General features: G+C 39.1%; 1 protein-coding gene across 1 annotated transcript in view; it reads left to right on the top strand.

The window, feature by feature from the left end:
- LOC111158675 (fibrillin 1) overlaps positions 1 to 6,118 on the top strand; it is a 229,692-nt gene that overhangs the window by 2,806 nt on the left and 220,768 nt on the right. The gene's annotated exons all lie outside the window — the stretch shown is intronic.

Genomic DNA, 6,118 nt, shown 5'->3' with positions numbered 1-6,118 from the left:
TATTGTACATACTGTTCTAAACCTTGCTCACTTCCGTATACCTTTTGTGCATCCACCTGTTAATTCAAATGGATGTACCTTGTGCATCCTCTTGGTGTACAGAATCCCATAACATGGCTAAAATTGTTCCCTAATGATGGCTCTCTTGATTATATTAATTTTTTTCCCTCTTCCCCAATTCTGCACACCTATTTGTGTAGATGTGCAAATTTATTGTACATACTGTTCTAAACCTTGCTCACTTCCGTATACCTTTTGTGCATCCACCTGTTAATTCAAATGGATGTACCTTGTGCATCCTCTTGGTGTACAGAATCCCATAACATGGCTAAAATTGTTCCCTAATGATGGCTCTCTTGATTATATTAATTTTTTTCCCTCTTCCCCAATTCTGCACACCTATTTGTGTAGATGTGCAAATTTATACGTGGCACAAATTAATAAAAGTAGAATCTCTGCATAAAAGGTTTTCCCATAGATTTTAAACCAAGTACCAATTCTGATTTTGGATTTGAACAGCATTTAAAAGGCATTTTCTGCTTATTGCTAATATAGTCTCACATGAATAAGTCTTTTAACCATGCGCTGCTGTATAAATCATCAGGAAAAGCAGTTGTGTATAAAGTTTTTCCATTTATTGCTTAAAATTTCTATTTTTGCTAGTTAAAATATTACCAGCTTCAAAACTAACCTCCTTGACTACAGTAAGACCTGTTTACCATTTTGATGGAAATGCACAGTTTATGAAGTGAAAGTGATTTGTAACCCCAAGTATGCCTGATGCCCAGTTGGTGGCAGCAACTTTCAGCACCTCACTAATATTTCCTCTAGTTAAAAGGTGCTCTAAAATCACCAGTGTCCACCATGTACTGTTCTCATCTCTTCCACAAATACTGCTTTCTTGTCTTTCTCTGATATGTTATGACAGGTGACTGCAGAGTTTGCCTTGGTATTCTTCTTGGGACATATATTCCTTTCCCATCAGCACCCCTGGTTCACAGACTAGGGACCTGCTTCATTTTTCCTTCTCCAGGAGTACAGTCCTAGCTTGTCGTCTTCTCTCATCTTGTGGCAGGTGGCTTTTTGTTGTTGTTGTTGTTGTTTTTTCCTTCCCACTGGGCAGCAGAAGTTGTTCCACAGTGGAAATTTAAGCATCCTCAAGTTTCTTCCCAGCTTTCACTGTATTTTCTTAGACTAAATTGCCAATTTCTGTTTTTACAGGAAATCCTTCTTTTATGGAATGAGTGTGGTCCCCATTCACTCTGCAAAAATTGCATTTTTTTCTCTATTTTGAAATGAGAATTTTGCAAGTTTCAAAAATTTTTTCAAATAATAAATGTATAGTAGTTTTCCTTTGACCAGGCACTGCTTAACATATGTGAAATGACTTTATGAGAAATAATAAAATCCTAGTTTTATTGTTCAAATTTCAGTTCACAGGAGTTTTTCTCAGCTGAATTCTTAACTTCTGTGATTAGGCAAAAATTGTGGGAGACAATTCAATTAAAAAAAAATATACAGCTCGGGGCGCCTGGGTGGCTCAGTGGGTTAAGCCGCTGCCTTCGGCTCAGGTCATGATCTCAGGGTCCTGGGATCGAGTTCCGCATCAGGTTCTCTGCTCAACAGGGAGCCTGCTTCCCCCCCGCCCTCTGCCTGCCTCTCTGTCTACTGTGATCTCTCTCTGTCAAATAAATAAATAAAATCTTTAAAAAAAAAATACACAGCTCTACTTGAATAGCAGTAGTTAGGAACCATTTATTTGAAATTGCCTTATTGTCTTAGTCCTCAAATAAGGAAGTATTACAGTTTCCTGTCACAGGGAAAAAATTCTTCAGAGTGAAACCCCTTTTCCTCAAATCCCTGATAAGGTAGACTGAGACTCTCTATCCTTGTTGCTTGGTTTATAAGTGTATGAGAGATGGGGTATATGTCTCACAATCTGTGCCTTTGTGTATGATTTTTTTTTTTTTTGGTCTTTGTTTATTTGTTTATTTTTTCCAGAGGTCTTGTTACCAGAAAAATACACATGGAACCGTTTGTACACAGGGTAGATTATGTGATGGCAAACTCCAAGGGATTAATTACACAGAAGTCTGTTATTAAAATAAAGAACTCTAACAGGGAATGCAGAAAAAGTTCTGTAGAGTTTATGAAGTCCATTTATTTTACAAAGAGGACTTTAAGACTTCATCCGAAGTCAGGTAGGTTAATAATTAAATATAGGGAAAAGACTCCTGTAGTGGTATGGTTTGTTTTTGTATTTAGTGAAAAGATTAGGCTAAAATATTGCAATATCATTAAAAAAAAGACAGTCTTTTTAAAAAAGATTTTGTTTATTTATTAGAGAGAGAGAAAGCCCACGAGCATGTTTGAGTGAGTGGGAAAGGGGGCAGAGGGAGAGGGAGAAGCACAGTCCTAGCTGAGCAGGGAGCCTAAGGCAGCGCTGGACCTCAGGACCCCAAGATCATGACCTGAGCTGAAGGCAGACACTTTACTGCCTGAGCTACCCAGGTTTCCCCCTCTACCCTGCTCCCCCAAAGATATTGTTAAATAGAAGTTTTAAGCAATTGCACTTTTTAAATGAGAAGATGCAGACAAAATATTTATTTATATGACTTACTTTTTAGCATTTAAGACAGAGATTGTTTACCAAAATGCCTAAGTTGTTGGTATCACAAATGAATTTAAAACATCAGCCTATGATGAGATGTGGTTGAAGGTGATAGAAATGGAAGTACAGACATCCCTCCAAGCTTATTAGGAATTTTAAAGAACATTGAAACATTCCCTTGTTGTCTTGTGTAGCTGATTATTAAAAAGATTAGAGTATTATGCCAGTGATGCTTATCAAGCAAAATACTGAACAAGATGTTAGGATATTTCCAGAGAATTTGTTTGCCTTTTCTTTCAACAAACCAAACAATGAATTTATGAAGTCTAGCCTTTGTTTATAATGTGAAAATAAGATTTTAAATATTTTCTCAAGATAGAAAGAAGCTATATTAACAATTTCTTAGCTTCTAGAAACTAACCCACCAAATGGGCCTATTCAAGCAACTTAGAATTTTTTTTCCATGAAATTTTTTTAAGAAAGCGGAAATCAATTAATATATCAGGACTGAACTATATGGCAGGCCTTGTTAAGCTTGATTTTTCCCATTAGATTACAAAATCATCAAAGGCAAGAAAGAATCCAATCAAAAACATTTTAACACTGACTGATCATTAGATGGGATTTCAAAGAGTTCATTAATTCAGGAAGCCTTGATTGAATGCCAGCCTGAATTTAGCTCTGTGGGATGCCAGAGACATCCAGCCTGTAGCCTGGAGGGGAGGCTTCACATTTGGTGGGAGAATCTGATGCATCATGGGAACTGGGATTTGATGGAAAGGTAGCAGACGGCATGGGGTGTAGGATTAAGTAAGAACAAATGACAGCAATAATTGTAGCAGCGATAGCAACTTCTAGATGACATTTATGCAGCTGTACTGCTCTCGGTGTTTTACATATGATAACTCATCTGATGCTCATAACATCTCTATAGGCTGGGTTTTTTATTAGTGTTCACAGCGGTAAGAACTGAGGTGCACAAAGGTTAAGTTTTAAGGACAAATTCTTAATATTAAATGTCTTTCTCTATTAATTTTAGTTATGGTTTTGGTTTTTCATTCCACTGGTCAGAAATGCAGGACGAAGACTTTGGTAAAGTTCTACTTAAAGTTCCTAATATTCCTTCATGTTAGTTGACACCTCCCAAGTCTGGCTAATGATATACTAATATTTGTCAAACGAGAAACTTTCCCTAACATTTCTACAAAGATGCTAATAAAACACAGAAGGAATTATAGGATGTCAGAGTTGGTGGGGTTTTCGAATGGCACATGTATTTTAGTGTTAGACCCTGAACTTCCACTGAGGCTGGCAGGTAACCATCACAGGTACCCTCCTTCTGCATTGCCCGTGTATGTCTCTGAGCGGGATACGTTCCTCATGATGTCATTCAGAATCTCTTGTTCTCATGTCCTGTGTGAAAACTTACAGACTAGAGCGGCAAGAGATGTTTCTCTTTTTAGGGGAAACAGTACATGTGTTAAGTTTTTACCAACATGACAAGTTATTTAATTCTTCCTGTTTCATTTTTTTACCTTAGCCACCTACCTATAAGCTCAGAGCCATTAATATAATGTAACTTTTACATTAAATTGCAATAATAATGGTAAAGATTAGCAAGCTCTGATATATCACTCAGTAGTACTCTTTTCATACATTAATTCGTTGAATGTGTAACTTCTTTATGAGGAAGATTATACCTACTTGCGCATTTAACGCGTGAGGAAACTGAGGGAGGCAGGGTTTCAGTAATTCCTCCAGGGACCTACACTAGTAAGCATTGGGAGATCTGGTCTCATAGTCTGTGTTCTTAACCAATCTATCTTGCTGCTTCCCAATTATAATAAATCTTATACCTGGTAAGTTTCTTTCTTTCTCCCATACCATACTGGTATCTTCATTTCCCCAGAATCTTCTCCCATCACTGCTGTGGGAAAGACTTAAGATCTAGTGAAGGCAAATGCAGTCACATGGCAAGGGAAGCCTCCCTGTGGGAAGAGGATTCTTCAGAAAAGCCTTCACAATGAGAGTCTATCAGGGTTGGCCAACTGTGGACCAAGCTGCCTGTTCTTATAAATGAGATTTTACTGAAACAAAGCCATGCCCATTGGTTTATGTATTATCTGTTTCTGCTTTCATACTGCTGTGGCAGGGTGGAGTAGTGGAGACAAAGTATGGCTGGAGAAGCTAAATTATTTGCTACTTGGCCCTTTAAAGAAAAAGTTTGCCTACCTCTGGTCTCTGTGATAAGTAAGTGACCATCGACTAGGTCTGAGAACTTTCTGAAGACAGAGTTCATGTTTTATTTATCACTAGGGAGACTGAGAAACTGGACACACGGTAAGTGTTCAATAGACAATTTTTTTTTAAAGAATTTATTTATTCATTTGACAGAGAGGGATCACAAGTAGGCAGAGAGGCAGGCAGAGAGAGAGAGGAGGAAGCAGGCTCCCTGCAGAGCAGAGAGCCCGATGCGGGACTCGATCCAGGACCCTGAGATCATGACCTGAGCCGAAGGCAGAGGCTTAACCCACTGAGCCACCCAGGTGCCCAATAGACAATTTTTGATTGACCAATTTTGCTTGGGTGAGGTAAATGATATAAATTATAGCTTGCAGAAAATAGAGGAGAGAAATAAGGAAAAATCTGAGTGTAAAAAAGTATATAGTGAAAAGTGTGAAGGCGTTAAGGGACAGTGAGTACAGTTGGGCAAGGTTTGCCCTGCACAACTTCATGGGGAACAGTTTATAATGTAGCCTAGGAATATAGTGCCCCCTGGAGTTGTGCAGTATGCAACTCTGTGTGCCTGTCCATAGATCGTGACACTGTCAGGGGTGGAAGAGGGACTGAAGGACACAAAACATCAATCAATATCTGAATGTTGTGGAAGATGAGGATGAGGAGCTAGAAAAGGATTCTAGGATAGGAACATATGAGGCCTTTGCAGCTCTGGTGAAAGGTGTGTGGTTTAGAGAGTAAGGAGGCCAAAGGCAGGGAGGTTGGGAGGCTAATAGAGGAGTCATGGTGAGAGTGGATGGTGGCCTGAATGGTGGAGGGGGTGAAGAGGAAGATCAAGTGGTGTTCCAGAAGTAACATGAGCAGTGCTTGACCACTTGGTTGGTCAAGAGGAAAGGTAAAGGGGAGGCATACCTAGGATGCCCCCACCTCTATGTACCTTAAACCTTATTCTACCTAAAAACATTACAGCACCATGAATGAGAAACTAAAGAGAAATGAACCATTCCTAGTCCCTCTACTACCAGGAAAAAAGCTATTTTCATTTGTGAGTGTTTTGATTTTCTTATTGCTACGTAACAAATTACCCCAAACTTAGTGGCTTAAAACAACAACAATTTTATTATTTCTTATGATTCTGCAGGCCAGGAATTTGGACAGGACACAGTGGGGAATCTTGTCTCTGCTTCCCACAATGTCGGATGGGGCTGGAGTGGGCAAGATGACTTCTTCACATGTATTTCTGGTTCCACGGACTGGTGCCCACAGCCC

This window comes from Enhydra lutris, unplaced genomic scaffold, assembly GCF_002288905.1.
Source record: "Enhydra lutris kenyoni isolate GAN:26980312 unplaced genomic scaffold, ASM228890v2 scaffoldscaffold4, whole genome shotgun sequence".
Classification (NCBI taxonomy): Eukaryota; Metazoa; Chordata; class Mammalia; order Carnivora; family Mustelidae; genus Enhydra; species Enhydra lutris.
The sequence above is the reverse complement of the archived record's forward strand: the minus strand, read 5'-3'. Positions and strand labels throughout refer to the sequence as shown.